At 39.9% G+C, this 18,026-nt stretch overlaps 1 protein-coding gene across 1 annotated transcript in view; it reads left to right on the top strand.

The window, feature by feature from the left end:
* TRHDE (thyrotropin releasing hormone degrading enzyme) overlaps positions 1-18,026 on the top strand; it is a 619,915-nt gene that overhangs the window by 271,093 nt on the left and 330,796 nt on the right. The window lies entirely within an intron of this gene.

Below are 18,026 nucleotides of genomic sequence, written 5' to 3' on the forward strand. Positions count from 1 at the left end.
CAGGGGGATTCAAAAACCTGCAGCTAATTGAATTCCCCCTTTGTCTGCTAACATGCAGGGCATCATACAGTAGGATAGCTATTAAAGTGCATACATGAAGAGTTGGAGCATAATTGCAACATGGAAGTATCTTTCATTTATACATTATGTACAATACCAGAAACAAGGTTCTCTATAAGTAGCTAGGAAGGCACATGGACGTAGAGAGATTCTATCATTATCGAGGATGCAATAGAGAAATTATAGCTACAATCTGATTGATTTCTATGGGCAACATCTCAACTTTTAATTTTCAAATGCTTTAGTAAATCTATCCCATGATTTAGAAATATAAGGATTTATTAAGTGGCGGGTTTTAAATTCTGCTTTAGGAATTTAGGAATTTATGTTGTAGTTTTACAACCTCACAATTTACTAAGCCCAATACCACAGAGAAACACAGTTTTAAATAGAACAGAACAGAATAGAAATGACTATGAGGTTTTCAACTACAGAAAAATAGAGCAGAATAGAAAAATCCAGATTTATGAAACAGGTGTTTTGAAAACTACTGAAAAATCAATGCCCAACCAATAGATCTGCCTGTACGAATCTATATCATCTGTGTAAGCTCTTCTGCTTCTGTGGTCTGTGGATTAGGTTATCTCCTGCCAAATTCAGCACAATTAGGAGGCTTGCTTTCCATTAATAAAAGTGTGTGTACTTAATAAGATTGTGTTTGACCCCTATTATCGAATTCACCAAAATGGCCATTCCATTGTAAATTGTATTGACCAATCACTGATGGGTCATTATTAATAAATAGTACTGTAAAGTGTATAGCCATTGCAGTCTGAACATACTAGACCATATGGGTTGGGTATGGCATCCTGATGCACAAAAAAAGTCTCCACAAAAAAAATGCCTGCTTTTACATACAATTGGGTGAGTATCAAATAATGTAAAATCAAGGAAGCAAAGCTACAAAACAGCTTACTGTCACAACTCTTTCATTTATGATATGGCTGTTGACAGTACAATTAGAGTACAGCCAAAGCAGAAGAATGGAGTCTAGTGTACCACACCTTCACAAGGGCGCTTCACAAGGTGATTTGGACTTTGTTGTGCTTGATATGCAGGTTGTAGCCTCTTGACTGGGCTCCTATGTATAAATCCCTTTCAGGATTCTCATGGATTATAAACCAGATGAAATTGAGGTTAGTCCCTGTTTAAAGGGATAGTAAGTTAAGTCTACCTACTGTATGTACAGTACAGTCTGATGGGTACAAAGGCAGGCAGTAAGACTAATCACTGTGACGCATGTTGGAAAATAGTTGACAGAAAGTGGTCAGAACAAGGTGGGCAATGCATTATCAGGCAATTGGCAATATAGCATCAGAAGAATACTCTAAGATGGAACCAGGAAGTCTCCAGAAGCAGTACAGATATGTCTGGTTATAACTTTGCCCCTGGCTGTGTGCCCCAGCATAGCATGAGGCAGTGGGGAACAGGTGTATGCTTGCTCCTGCTACTGATTGCTATGAACAGGGGAGCCAGCAGTTGCAAGATACTGTGGGAGATAGCAGTATGCCATAATGAGTATGAATGAAGGCAGAGCAAGGATCTCACACCAACAGCATAAAAGGACACATCTGTAGTAAGGGAGAAGGCAATTACTTTTATGAGAGGAACCAGATAAGATCATATTTGTCATGTCATTCTCCTCTGGATTAGCTCACTTCAGTCATATGGCATCCAGGTATGCCTTTAAGTTCCATGTGCATGCCATGTCTCCTGGCACACCCTTTGCATATCATTGCCAGCAGTGGCTCTGTTTCCAGTTTGACTGTGTGACTAGGCCAATCATAGCATGGGCACAGCCATTTGTCTCTTGTCATATGATCATTCCTGCACCTATCTGGTCCTAGAATTGTTCCACATGATCACTTAAGCCTATCCACTAAGTGTACAGCCTACTTAAACCCTTTTCTCTGATCAGCACACAGTATGACTAGATAAACTTGTCTTCTCAGCAAGTTCATGGATCCTGGTTACAGAAGTCTGCTATCAATCCAATGAATCCTGAATCCCAACACTAGTGAGAATCTTCCTGACAGTCTGAGGCTACATTTATGCTCTTAACTCTCAGCTTTACTTGACCTTTCTCATTACATGCTATACTGTAGTTCCAGTATAACTGTATTTTGCACTATTGGGATTCCATGCTCTAATACGCAGCTTCTTCTATGTCTCAGTACTGCTGAGAGTTCCAGTGGACATTTTTGGCCAGATTTAATGCCGCCTGAGTTTACCAGCAGTGCGAGATGTCCGCGAAACTCTGACTTTTTTTATTTAAAATTTGGGTGGGGTGTGTTGAAACTGAAATCTAAATTGCAGTGTTATGGTGTGTACACACGGTGAGATTCCCTTGCTATTCAACTTAAGATTCGACTGCTATACAATCTTTGCTAACTCTGTACTATCTACATACAATTAATGCTATCTACATTCGATTTGCACTATATATTCATTGCTGCCCTGTCTATCTGGGTTTCCATGTGTGCTCTCACAGGAGCGCGCATCGGGATCGCAAGGTAAAAAACCTGTGCAATCTGCATGCGATCTGCATGCGATCTGCATGTGATTTTGACTATATAGTCAAAATCTCATGCTAGATTTTAGCGTGTGTACACAGCATAAAAATTATGCTGCCAGTATTTACCCTGCACAGAAATAAAATAACTTACACAAATTTAACTCTCTCTATATATACATGTTACATCTGCCCCACCTGCAGTGCACATGGTTTTGCCCATTTTATGAACAAATTTGTACTGCGATCAGATCTGAATAAGGGCCATTGCCATCAAAAGTTTCTGTGCTTCAAAGCAGTTTTGTCTGAACTCTCCAGCAGGGGTGTATGTCTTAGTTCTTATCAGTAATCTTCCATAGATCTCATTCGTCAGAATTGTTGGATCACCAGATGTGAATTTGCTGCTGCACTGTCTATACGCAAGGGAACTGTGCATCACCTAATCCACAACAAGCTTAGTTATGGCAAAGTTTGGACAGAGTGGTTGCCGAAGTATCTGTCAGAGAATCAGAAGTTGGTGAGAATGAGTGTTTGTTTGACCCATCTGTTTCAATATGTGGAGCAAGGAACGAATTTCATTGCCATTGCAGTGCAGCAACAATTTCACATGTGGTGATCCAACGAATCTGACAAATGAGATCCTCCACAGCCGAAATCATGGCATGATTGGTGACAGCATGCACCTGCCCTGCCTGTGTCAAGTCCTTAATGCTTACGCGTCCCACCTCATAACTCTGACACCACTGAAATGTGGTACACCACGCGAGACACTGCTCTCCTGCAATACATTTCTGAAGCATGCTAGTCTTCTGCATGAATAAATTGGATAAAAGCTCCTTGCGCTGATCTGGAGGAATCCATCGTGCATCCGACCGCACAAAACTTTCCAGAAATGAAGAAACTGAGGCAAAGCCGTTCATTACACATGCACAACTGGGAAAAAAGCCATTCCACCTATCGGCAAACATATTAACCCACTGCGATTAGATACAACACTGATACAGCAAAAGTCTCCTTTTCATTTGGGCACACCTTATATTAAGCACCACCCTGTTTTTTTTTTTTTTTTTTTAACCAAGGCAGTTTTCTGTATACAAACTCCTGTGTGTATACTGCATTTCTTTTTACAAATTAAATTTTTATTGGTTTTAAATACAGGTACATAAACATACTTTGGGTTCACTGACATACAGTCAAACAATCTGCGTACCAAATCGTACCAGTGTAATAAATTGTAAAATGGAAGAATAGAGGGGGGAAGAGAGAGAGAGATAGAAGGGGATAGGGGGGCAGGGGGTGGGGAGGGGGAACTCTCCGGATCACTCTGGGTAGGGATATTGAGTACATCACATAAACATAGGCCATAAGGAGAAAATTAGCCAATAAATGCCTGAGGGATGGAAGACCGTATAGGCACAGGGAGAAGGAGTTCTACACGGATTGGGACGCCATGACATCTTTATAAATCTTGGAATCCCGGAAGACTAGCCAGCGGGTCCAAGTATCCCTGAACTGGGTTGGCTATCGTCCACTGAACACAGAATATCTTCCATGTCCATATAGAAATCCACCTTCCTAAACCACTCCTTGATCGTTGGAGGAGTGGGATCGCCACCTCACCGGTATTACTGACTTGGCGGCATTATTTATGTGGCATAGCAGGGATTTTTTGTATCTTGGGAGAGGAGCAGGGGAAAGGTGGAACAGCCAGAACAATGGGTCTGTAGGAACCGGGTCTCCCAGTATAGACCTAGAAAGTTTAAAAACCTCTGATCAAAAGGGTATTATGAGGGGGCACTGCCACCAAATGTGTAGTGGGTTATCAGGAGCTCCCGAGGATCGCCAACAGACATTGGGAACCCCGGTGTCCATCTTAGAGAGAACATCCGGGCATCTGTACCAACGTGAAAGTAATTTGTATTGAGTCTCGCGCGCCCCCACACTAGGGGAGCACATTTCTTTATTTTTTATCTCACCTGCTCATTATCTCAGTTGCATCTCTGCAGCTACCATATTATATTATTTCATTACTTTGTATTCAGTCCTATTCCATTATGGTTATGCCTCTATTCTCCAGTTCAGGCCCATTCTGATTTAGCATTTCTAATTCAGTCTATTCTCACTCCAGTTCAGTCTGTTATCAGCTCATCAGTTGTCTTGGTCCTGGGTTCCCTATTCCTGATTCCTGACAATACTATAGGAAAGTATGAAGGGATTCAGAGAGGAGCAGTTGGAGATCTGGTAGTGAGCCTAATACAGGATAGTGCCCAGAGACTTCCTTATATATTTGATGCCAATGTTCCATCACATTTTTATCTTGCCTTTCTCTTTAAATTTAAAACAGAGTGGTGCACATCACTATGGGAACTGCAGATGTCTCTAAATAACAGAGAGAAAGAAAGGAGATAACAGTGGCACATAGATGTCACCACCAGAGCTGGAAGCAGCTTTGGCAAGTGCTGAAGGAGACCTCCTCCTGTCTGCCATAGCACAGCAGCTGCCCAGGGAGACCCTCATTGGCATTGTACATGTTGTTCTGTTTGTCCTGCTTGTGAATACTTAGATGGATTCCTATTTCTATGTTAAAGCACATAGAACACCAAATTTGCCTAGTTTTGTATGTTTAAAGGTAACAGAAAAAGTATATGTGAAAACAGTAAAACACTTGTTAAAGTCCAACCTACTACCACTGTCAGACTTACTCACATTTGCACAGACTGGAAAAATATTTAGATGGTGAGTGAATTGCATATGGATGTGTGACAGGATAGCAGATTGTTACATTTTTTCAATTTACTCACAGAATATTTATGTGTGCTCCTCCTCATACTGCTTAAATCACAGGACCACTTGGACAGATTTATTTCCCAGAACATAAATGTTCATAAATGCCAAATATGTGCAATTGAACTGAGTGTATACGACAATTGCCCTTTCCATAATTCACAGGACAATATTGTGGAAGAACAGTTCAGATGCACAGATTAGTAACAAATACATTGATTTTCCATCTTTCCATTTAGCGTGCTTAAGACCAGGAGAATGGGCTATGAATATCTAACAAAATGGATATTGCAGTATGAATTCAATATTTCAAAAAATGTGAATGTGTGTGTGCTTGATATAATGTCTGAGGAAGTGGATTTTATTGAGGATTAACACTATAGGCATCTTCACACATGGTATTAAATTGTTATCAATGCCCTGGTGTGTGTGGTACCTCTACTTGAGCATTTTTTGTATCCTTTTGATATAAACCCATTTAACATTAAGACCACTGACAGGTAAAGAGAATAACATTTATTAGCTCATTAGAATGGCAACTGTCAAGGGGTGTGCTATATTAGTCAACAAGTGAACAGCCAGTTCTTGAAGTTGATGTGTTGGAAAAAAGGAAAAAAGGGCAAGGAGCTAAGCAATTTTGACTAGGACCAAATTGTGATGGCTAGACAACTGAGTCTCCAAAATGAAAGGTCTTTGGGGCTGTTCTTTATATGCAGTAATTAGTCCCACAGAAGAGCTGTTGTAACAAATTGCTGGCCATGATAGAAAGGTTAGAGAACACAGAGTGCATTGGAGCTTGCTGTGTATGGGAGTGCATTGGCAAAAAACGGTAAAGCCGTGTACACACGGCTGCGATAGGGGCTGATATCGCTCGGAATATGGTCGCTGGCGACCATATTGTCAGTGATGGGAGTGTGGCCCGGCGATAAATCGCCGGGTGCACGCTCCCATTTTCAGCCCCGTTCTAATCGCTGGTCGCAGGAGCTTGCTCCTGCGACCAGCTCCTTACTTCAGCACGCCCGGCAGAGGTTCCCTTTCATCAGTGACCATCTCTGGTCGCTGATGAAAAGGAGACATTGAGCAATATATCGCTCCCGTGTGTACGCACCTATAGTGTGCGTGCCCATAGCAAAAAACACCTACAATGTACCTCATTCTAATTAACTAGGAACTGGGCAAATTTTGCCCCGTTTTGATGTTTGGGGCTCTGCATATGCACATGGTATATTATGCACATGTGTAGCTCCCCATGCGAATGGCTTCGTCAACTTGCATAGTCGCTGAGCTGTTCTCAAGGATCGGGGAGGGCCAGGGCGAGCCAGGGTGGGTGGTGGCAGGGACAGGGGTCATTCATGGGCATCCCCATGAAAATGCTGGGTATTCCCATGGGTATGCAGGTATGACAATGTGTGCTGGGTGGGTGGCTGCGTCTCAGCACTGTGGGTTTGCATATGACCACCACCGTCAGGCATTGGCCCACCCACCACAAATGGCCCGGCGAGTGTATAACTCACTGAGGTCATTCATTGCCGGGGTCTGCACATACACAAATACGCACTTGTGCATGTGCAGACACCCAAACATTGGAATGGAGACAAGTTCACCCCATTCCGAATGAACTAGAATCAGGCCCTAAATTAGGCAACAATTCCAGAAAGCTGATTCTTCTCACAACCTATTGAGATACAAGCAGGATCAAACAAAAAATGTGTGAAGATACTGAATCCCCACTAGATGGCGCTGCCACACTTTCACAATAAGACTCTGTTTAGAGATATATGCTGTTTTTTTGAACAATTTTAGTTTAATAAAAAACCATGGTATAAAAAAATCAATAAATGCGCATTTTACATACTGTATAATAAATTACACTCAAATATGACGTACTAGACACACAACATAAAACATATATAATAGCTTAAACACGAGCTGGCTATGAGGCTTAGGCTGCATGTATAATTCCTTATGAGACAATAAAACTATTGAGCAAATAATTACCAGTCCACATGGATGCCTTCACTAGGCATGGATACCAGTGTCCTATATCCGAGCAAGGACCAATTTGTACTCCCACAATGGATGTCCACTCCCTTGATGATAGGGATAAAGCTCCAGGTACTGGTTCCGTTTAGCGAGAGTGTCCAAATCCCAATTGGGATATTTGTAATCCAAAATAGCAGTGGTGGCTGGCAATGAACTGGCTAGAGCAGGCTCCAGAACGCGTTTCTCCGCCTGTGGTACGTTCAGCGGCTTCCTCAGCTGGATGCCATATCTCCATGCCTGCCAGTTTATATACTATGCGATTTCGCGGGCTTCCGCGACTTCCGCATTTTGCGGGTCACACCTCGTCTTCAGAACTCTTCTTGCGGCGGCCATTTTTTATTTTTACTTCCGCAATCTGCGGACCAAGCCTCCTTCTCAGTTACAAACCGCGGCAGCCATTTTTCTGCTTATATTTCTGTAGTTTGCGGGTCAAGCCTCGCTCCCAATCACATCTCACGGCGGCCATGTTTTTTCACTCTAGCCTTATTATATACCGGGCTTTTTGCTTTTATCTCCGCTCTCTGCGGGCCAGGCCTCGCTCTCCATCATATATCGCGACGGCCATGTTTTTTCTCTCTCTCAAGCCTTATTATTTATCAGGCCTCCCTTCCATTCGCCGGCATCGATGTAATTGCGGCCATCTTTATTATAGCCAGCGACCTCTGCACTTGGGACCATATATTTTCTGTGCGACTCAATGATCATCATTGGAAATACATCGGCGGCCATTTTTAGGAGGTATTTTCTCTTTGAAGTTATCTATATCCTGCATCTCCCGGTGGCCATCTTTTTGGTTTGAAATACATCGGCGGCCATTTTTTTAGGGAGAGATTCCTTAATATGACATAAGTCCCAAACGAAAAAAGGAACAATCAATCGATTCATATGTATATATACATGCAGTCTTTATTTTTCAATTATTATTAAATGACCTATTATACACTATACAGCCTCTTTTGCCTCGTTATTAGCCGCTCAACCCAGATATTTGCTCATTTATTGTCTCATGCCATCATGCCAGCCTCGTGTCTAAGCACATATTTTAATTCATTAATATATACATTCCTATTTCTTTAATCATTGCTTCATTTGTACTTATATTATATTATATCCTATACCCTCAATATCGGCAATATTCCTAGATCTATTGTCATATCAGCAATAACTAATACCTGAAACCAATAATTAATAAATAAATAAATGTAATCTACATATATATAAAAAATAATAATAATAGTACTAAAAATCCTAATTAAAAACAGCATATTCTTATATAAACAGTCACACAGTCTTTATTCCATAGGGCTATCCTGCTAGACCCCAAGATTATCATTACCATAGCTTTTTAGTCAGGTTTACAAATTTACTATATACGTTTCTTCATTAAGATAAATTTCTGGATGATTGGGACACTAATTAGCCCACTTTTGTGGATCACTGATTATTAATGGGTGGGAGAAAAACCCTACCGATTACCAATGTCCGGATATACATGTACGGGGAAAGGGAAGAGGAAAGGGGTAGACAAGCAGGATCAGCCTACCGTAAAAAGAAATTGTTCCCATTTGTTAAAAAAAATCAAACATTTAGAACCCTTAGTCACCCGAATCCACACACAAATACATTCTTTAGCACCCCTAATCCTGCAAAGCAGGTAATACACCTTTAAATGTGTTCTCTCTACAGTAGCTCATATGATTTCATTAAACACAGAACAGTGTTTGCACTTTTGCATGGAAGTAAATAACTGTTGTTGTTGAGAATCTGGGAATCTAATCAAATAGTCACTGTCATTGATGTACTATCTCTGATGCCGAAAACAATTTGGCCAAACATGTATAAACATTCTGTCAGGCTTCACTGAAGTCTGACAGGATGTTTATATCCGGCCAGTAGTCTGCACTGAGTTAAGAGTTAGATACTCTTCACAAAGGTTATGTAGAACACAGGTAGCTCAAATGTAACATATAAATTAAAAGTCTAATTTGCCCAGACTGACTTCTCTTTCCCTTTTTCTGCCTTTCATAGACTTCTTCCTTTATCAGAACTAGACAATTGCATTATTTTGACTTTGGATTGCTGTAAGAACAATATGCAATAAAGTCCCTAAAAGATAAAAAATTGTATACAGACTGGAGAAAAATAATGACATAATTCAATATGCCTTTCCTTTTTGTTAATGTGCTAAAATTACCTTTTTTAATCACATATTATCTCATCATTCTTGTTAATGATTAGCAACAGTACTAATGAAATGGTATTTTTGAAGGAACAACAAAAAAAATCTATAAATTGTAAATTTAAATTGTTACTTTTGTTAAGGGTCCTACACACCTGTGCTGAGTGATCTGAGCGAGGCTAGATTGCTCAGAACACTCAGCAAGATCGCTCAGCAGACAGCGTTGTGTTGGTGATGTGTTGCTGAGCTATCTGTCAGGGCCAATGTTCTCTAGTGAGAACATTGGCCCTGACCAGCAATGTAACTAACTCCTGGGGCTGCACATCACTATCGCTATGGCCCCTACACACTACAGCGATGTTGGGGCATTTTATAAGCAATCTAGTTAGATCGCTTAGAAAATGCCCTGAAATTGCCCCGCATGTAGGTACCAATACACTTTCCCGTCAATAACTAAGACCTACAATTGGCAACTATAAAAATACACAAAGCATCATTGTAAATAATAAAAACTTTTAAAATAAACAATTCTGTTTATTGCTTGCTTGCAGTTGTATACTTTAATCATAATTCATTTCATGTACTCTGTAAACATATGTTGCTATGACAAATAATTATACTGAATAATACCCAGCTATTCATTTGTAAGTAGAGAATATGGAATGCAACTAATTGAGGTCAAATTGAGAAAACACAAATTCAACAATGCTTTGAATTTTTGCACCCAAAGCACATTTATGTGCACGCCAACAGCTTTCAGAACTTGGTCTAATATTCTAGACTACTATGATACCACTTGGCCTTCTTACTTTATTAACTCAAGTGTCTCTTTAGCTCCCTCTCATTTTCCTCTTCAGTGCTGTGAATGGATAAAAAGATGAATTTCCTCATGTGATAGATGCCCATATGAGTCTTTTACAGCATACAGTTTCACTGGGGTGCCATGTGTATGTTTACGTGCAGATAACATATACTTCTTTTTAATGAGTTAAATTGGATGCAAACCACTAACACATTTAATATTATTTAACTTTGTCAGTTGCCAGTTCCTTTCCTGAGGGGACATGTGGATATCACATTATGATATCAACAGATCATAAATATGGTGTTAACAAATGTCATATTTTTTAAGAGTGGAATTCCTATTCCTTCAGCTTTCCGCGGTAATTTGCATGTAAAAATTGTTCTGAGAATAGAGCTTTAAGATTTCATCTCCAGATACGTATGACTAATTTCAGGAAACATTCCGCTATTCCAGGTAAAATGGAATGCATGCTTGTAAATGTGAAACATACATTTTCTATCTTAGCCTTAGAACCTAAAATTATAGTACAATTAAATGCCTCCAAGATTGCCTACTCAATTTCCCTTTTAAATATCAGGCTGCTCAAATATCACTTGTAATAGACTTAACACTATATGCCTCTACAAAACTACAATGTTTGCATTCTGAGCACCTAATGAAGTGGCAATGCCTTAAGACATTCAGTAGCGCTTCATGCTTTCGGGAAATAAATGCACTAGCTTTCTCACCAACTTCATGTGTGCAGTTATGAGATTATGAGGTCTGTGTATTAAACTTTGGAGAGCGATAAAGCCTTGGAAAGAGATAAAGTGGATAGAGATAATGGGCTTGATTCAGACCCAATTACTGGTGTGTGAATGCACTCAGTATGCAGTGCGCATGCTCCAGCTATCTGTTCAAACACAGCCAGCGAAGGCTGATTAACACCCTGCTGGCATGTGGAGGTGGTAACGCAGTGTTTTCTGGCAAAAGACAGGCATTCTCCAGGCCGTTGGGAGGGAGAGATGATGACATCAGCAACGTCCTCCTCCCCACATCCTATTCTGGTTTATACACTCTATTGCATTTTCAATTCCCATTGTACAGTATATGTCCCAAGTAGTTTTTTGGGGTGATGTGTTAGTAAAAATATCACAATGTATGCCATATATACTAGTCTTAAGAAAGATATTAGTAGCTTGTTCCCAGATAGTAATAACTGCACATGTTTATAATGTGGGCATTAGTATAATGATTTCTCTGAAATAAAAGGTAGTCTTCTCTTTCAAACGCCTCTCCAGAACTAATTCTGACCTTTCAATAGGATGTACTTCACATACATTGCTATTCAATAAAGATATGATTACTGCCATACCATATTAGCTAGGTAATCATATCACATTTCCATTATACATATTGTATGACTGTATTTTCAGTTGTTCACATTTGATTAGACTGCAGGTATCCAACCAGCATGTCAACTAATTACAGTACTGGTGTGCAGAAAGCCCTATTCATATGTTGTCAATTTGTTGACCCAAGAAGTGCTTAAATGTATTACATTGATTACCTGTACAGCTGTAATAAAATAATAAAGTACCTACGATTACTATAATCACATGATGAATTATTCATATCTATTCCATGTAACAGCAGCACTTCAAGAAAGTATTGTATTCCTATGTTTATTGAATACAGTACATACAGTATACAGTATAAGAAGGATTTAGATTTATTCTCAATTTTTCCAAATATTACATCAGTATCGAAGAGAACATTTTTACTGGATTAACTTTTTGGGGGTCCTTTATCTTTTTAAATATGCTTATTAATATATTTTCATATTATTTAAAAGAAACAGAATTAGCACTTTTAATATGTGTACTAAACAAAATATTAACATTTTCTACATAAATAAAACAGTACATACTGTATATGTATGTGGCTATGTACAATTTTGGCTATGCAGTCTATTTCTTTTTGCGATACTGACCGCACGGTAGCAAGCAAGTTGTGTGCACATGGTGTGATATGTACTATGTTTTCTACCTACTGTAAATAGTCATCCATATTGGTAGTTCATATCACACCATGTGTTTGCCCTAATAGGCTAATACTGTATGTATTACTTGATTGTACTGTAATGCATGTGGAATTGTCTGAAACCTCAAAACAGAAGTTGGAGGTGACAGAATCACGTGGCGCAAAGAGACAATAGTAAAAACTGTGTTATAACAAATTATACTTTCCTTGGTTTAAGATGGTAGATTCTTAACCCCTTCCTGACACAGCCAGTTTTTGCCTTCCTGACAGAGCCATTTTTTTCAAATCTGACATGTTTCACTTAAGTGGGGATAACTTTTTTTTGCTTTTACTTATCCCAGTGATTTTGAGATTGTTTTCTCGTGACACATTGTACTTCAAGTTAGTGGTAAATTTGGGTCGATACAGTCTGTGTTTTTTTGTGAAAAATACCAAAATGTCGTGAAAAAATGGAAAATTTTGCAATTTGCAAAATGTCACATTTTCTGCTTGAGAGACAAATAAACATACCACTCAAAATAGTTAATAACTAACAAAGACCATATGTCTACTTTATGTTGCCATCATTATTTCAACCTCCTTTTCATTTTTTTGGACACTAGGAGGCTTCAAATATGAATAGCAAATTCTCAAATTTTTAAGAAAATTTCAAACACTGATTTTTTTAGGGACCAGTTCAGTTCTGATGTGACTTTGAGGGACTTGTATGTGAGACACCCCCATAAATGATGCCATTTCAAAAACTGCACCCCTCACAGTATTCAAAACAGCATTTTGGAAGTTTGTTAACCCTTTAGGTGTTTCACAGGAATTAAAACAAAGTGTAGGTGAAATTTCAAAATTTCTTTTTTTTTGCAGAGTTTCAATTTTAATACATTTTTCTAACGAATACAGTAGATTTTACTAGAGAAATGTGACTAAAAATTGATTCCCCCAATTCTTTTGTTTTCATAAATATCCTATATGTGGCCCTAGTTTGCACGTTGACCAAACCACAGGCTTCATAATAGAAGGAGCACCTACTTGATTTTGGAGCCTCCTTTTTATGAGATTTTTTTTTAGGCACCATGTAGGTTTCTAGGCACCATAAGTGCTAAAAGTTAGGAACCTCCCCCACAAGTCACCCCATTTTGCAAACTACACCCTTCAGGGAATTCATTTAGGGGTATAGTGTACATTTCAAACCCCCAGGGGTTTCACCAATTTTGATACAACTGGGCTGTGAAAATGAAAAAATTTAATTTTTCATTTTCACAGCTCAGTTGTATCAAAATTGGTAAATACCCCTGGGGGTTTGAAATGTACACTATACCCCCTGATGAATTCCCTGAAGGGTGTAGTTTGCAAAATGGGGTCACTTGTGGGGGGGTTCCACTGTATGGGTGCTTCAGGGGTCATTCAACCAGAATCTGTGCTGCAAAATCCAAAAATCACTCCTTCCCTTCTGAGTCCTGCCATGCACCCAACTGGTATTTTTTGGTCACATGTGAGGCATTGCCATACTCGGGAGAAATTGGGGCACAGATTTTGGGGTGCTTTGTCTCCTTCATTCCTTGTGAAAATGAAAAATTTTGAGCCAGATCTGCATTTTTGTGTAAAAAAATGTAATTTTTTACACAAAAATGCAGTTCTGGCTCAAAATTTTTCATTTTCGCAAGGAATGAAGGAGACAAAGCACCCCAAAATCTGTGCGCCAATTTCTCCCGAGTACGGCAATGCCTCATATGTGACCCAAAAATACCATTTGGGTGCATGGCAGGACTCAGAAGGGAAGGAGTGATTTTTGGAGGTGGAATGAAAGGTGGGTGCTATGTCGCATTAGCAAGACCCCCGAAGCACCAATACAGTGGAACCCCCACATGTGACCCCATTTTGCTCACCAGCTTTGGGAGGGGGGCTGGCGCTTTGGCTGGTGGGGGGGTGGGAGGGGTGCTGGCGCTGCGGCAGCCGGGTGGGTGGGAGGGGGGGCTGCCGGGTGGGAGGGGGGGGGGCTTGCGATCGGTGGTGATCGGTGCTGTAATTAACAGCACCGATCACTGTATATATATATATGTGTATATATATATATATATATATATATATATGTGTGTGTATATATATATATGTGTATATATATATATATATATATATATACACACACACACATATATATATATATATATATGTGTATATATATATATATATATATACATATATACACATATATATATATATATATATATATATATATATATATATATATATATATATATATATATATAGGTCATATAAATGAATTTAACCCCAAATCAAATATTTAACTGTGCTGCTGCTGGCGGGGGGTGGGAGGGGGGCTGGCGCTGCGGCTGCTGGCTGGGTGGGAGGGAGGGCTGGAGGGAGGCTGCCGGGAGGGAGGGCGGGCTGCCGGGCGGGTGGAAGGGCGGGTGGGAGGGCGGTTTGCCGCTCGGTGGTGATCGGTGCTGTACTTAACAGCACCGATCACCACCGATCTCTGTGTTACCGAGCGGCTTAGCCGCCGGTAACACAGAAAACGCTGCAATTGGCTGTTCACTTTTGAGGGGCACCCCTGCCCCCCCTGGGCGGCGAGGGGGGATGTCTGCTGTCAGGGACAGCAGACATCTCCAAACTGTCACCGCGTCTATAGACGCGGTGACAGTTTAAAGCCATGACGTATATATACACGTCATGTGTCGGGAAGTACTTCCCGACCATGACGTATATATACGTCAAATGTCGGGAAGGGGTTAAAAGAGATGAAATGTTCTTATTCCAATAAATGGGAACTTCATGAGATGTAGCAGCTCAGAACATACAAAGGAAACACATTAAGCAAATGTAAACACATAGGGGGAAATTTACTGAGATGGGAGTTCTAGATCACATGGGATGTTGCTATGGGCAACCAATCAGAATCTACTTTTGTTCCCTTGCCAGAAAGGTTTATTTCCATGAAGGTGGTGGTGAAACCTCAGTAGTATGGGAAAAAGCATGTGAGAGTAGTATGTGGTGCACTCTGGCTGTATAAATAATGGCTTATAAATGTAAAGCATTGATTTAAATAAAATCACAGATATGCAAATTAGCCCAGGAAATACTGGGCGTGTGTCATGTTTTGGCCAATAGGAATGTGTTTGTATAATTTTGTCGATGTTTGGCTTTGTTAAGCCCCAAGCATCTCCTAGCACAGTGTGGATGTTATGAAGAGCAGTGAAGACAGAGTGCCCCCTCACCACTCCCTGCCCACGGGCACTGCATCCCATGGATGGAACAGGGGGACATTGTTTGAAAAGCAGGAGTGTCCTGCAGAAATGAAGACAGTTCGGAGGTATTTTATAGTTGTAGGTGCACTTTATTGCATATAATGTTGCTGATTCTGAGTTAAGAAAAAAGCAAGTATAGCAAGTAACTTTGCACCTGGAAAAAACATTATGCATTGCAAGGGGTGCAAATACAGTGCATACATTATTTTGCCTGCATGTTAAATATTGACTGCTTTTGCATGTAGCCCACAAATGCTGGAAAACATTATTTTTGCAGCGTAAGTTACATCTCAGCTAGGATGCCTCTCCTAAATCTATAATATCTGCATGGTTTAAAGCTGTCACACCTTCAGTGCAATATAGTTTTGTCAGGGAGCAACTTGCTTGCATAATTTTGATTTGCTCTGAAATTAGAATCAGGACCAATATTTAGAACTAAATGGACTAGTCATCTATATAATGCCATAGCTACACCCATTGTTGATTTTAAATGATTTAAGAAACTTGCTCTTTCACCTGGGTAACAAATATAATACTGGATTTAGCAAATCCTGCAGTTTAACATACTAATTACTTTAGGTTCTTTTTATAAACTAATCTAAACTTGGCAATTCATTTTCCCAGTGGAGTTGGAAAGGCATTCTACCTTGCTAAATTACCCTTCTTCCAGCTAGATTAAAATTAAATATGTTGCTGATTACAACAGCATTTTTCATCTCTGGCAGGAAAAGAGTTAATAAATGTAATAATAATGAATAGCAAATCCAAGATAAAAGATTAATGTAGAGAACTGTCTTGATTAAACCATTGTATTGTCACGTTTGATGTATTCTTCTTTATATCAACATTTCTCATTAGTGCGGTGAACAGACATCAACAAAACCCACTAATGAAGAATCCCTAATGGTTCTCAGAGCAATTGACTAAAATGTTTTCCTTGTTCTCATTTACAATTTAAAGGTAGCAGTCTCACTTAGTATGCATAATAACACTCACTGGAGTCAAAATATAGGTAATTGATTTCATAAAAAAAGATCCCATTTAGGTGTGTACTTGGAAGTTTCTTCGCACAATTTTATTATATAATTCTGCCAAAAACTTGATTTGATATCTTTTTGTCATCCCTGTTTTACTGTATGTGCATTGGAAATCTGGCTTTAAATGTTTTACATTAACCAAACTTAGGGCCTTATTTTAGTTCACTCTTTCTGACAAAATCCATCTTAGATGGGCAAAACCATGTGCACTGCAGGTGGGGCAGATGTAACTTGTGCAGATATAATTAGATTTGGGTGGGGTTTTACTTCAAAGTGAGATCTATATTGCAGTGTAAAAGTAAAGCAGTCAGTATTTTCCCTGCACAGAAACAAAATAACTCACCCAAATCTAACTCTCTCTGCACATTTTACATCTGCCCCCCTGCAGTGCACATGGTTTTGTCCATCTAAGAAGGATTTTGTCAGAAAGAGTGAACCAAAATAAGGCCCTTAATCAGAATGATCACCCTGCAATTATATTTAGTGTCATTGGGAATTCTTGAACGTTAAATACTCATGGGGGGGGGGGGGGGGGGCTATTCTGGGTGATACAAATTTGCAGCCTTGCGAGTCCACCAATCCTCACAGTATGGTGGCCTGGCTACCACCCATTTGCAAGGGTGATTCCCTTGCAGGGCCTGCGAATGGATGTTGCACGGTAACATCCATTCGCAGCCTATGGGAATCCCCCCACATCATTCGATAGTTGGCGACCAGTGAATGATGGCGAAGGTGTGCACATATAAAAGTGACTTACATATGTGTGGACGCTCGAGAGAAAGTGGATGGGCAGCTGACATTCGGTGAGGTTAGCTGGCCGCCCCCCGCACCCATGTGATCGATTGATGAGAACGCTCGCCCAGTGTTCCCATGAAATGCTGGGTGTTCACATATGCAAGTGGCCTGGCCTGCCACTCCTGCCCCTCCACACTCCCCATCTGCACACTTGGACGAGTGCGCCCAGCGAACACCCTGTTCACCATGGCCACATGCAGCCTGTGTCTGCACATGCACAGAAATGTGTCTGCGCATGCACAGATGCAAAACAACGCTCCCCGTGTGCAAATGCACAGGAGAGCAAATGAACCAGAATGTAAAGATTTAAATTATGAAAACTCCAATGATGTAAGAGTTATATGTTGATATCTCATATTCTATCATCCCCAAAATCTAGTCTATATTACAGTATGTTGCATTAAATGCTAATTACAAAATGAAAATGACTACAGATTAATATTAACTCTTTAGAAAATATTATCTGTAGTAGACAATGAGGGAGTTTTACTTATGAAGTACCAGACCCTTTATGTTTCCCTTACCATAT

This window comes from Crinia signifera, chromosome 4 (assembly GCF_055691185.1).
Source record: "Crinia signifera chromosome 4, ASM5569118v1, whole genome shotgun sequence".
NCBI classification, from domain to species: Eukaryota; Metazoa; Chordata; class Amphibia; order Anura; family Myobatrachidae; genus Crinia; species Crinia signifera.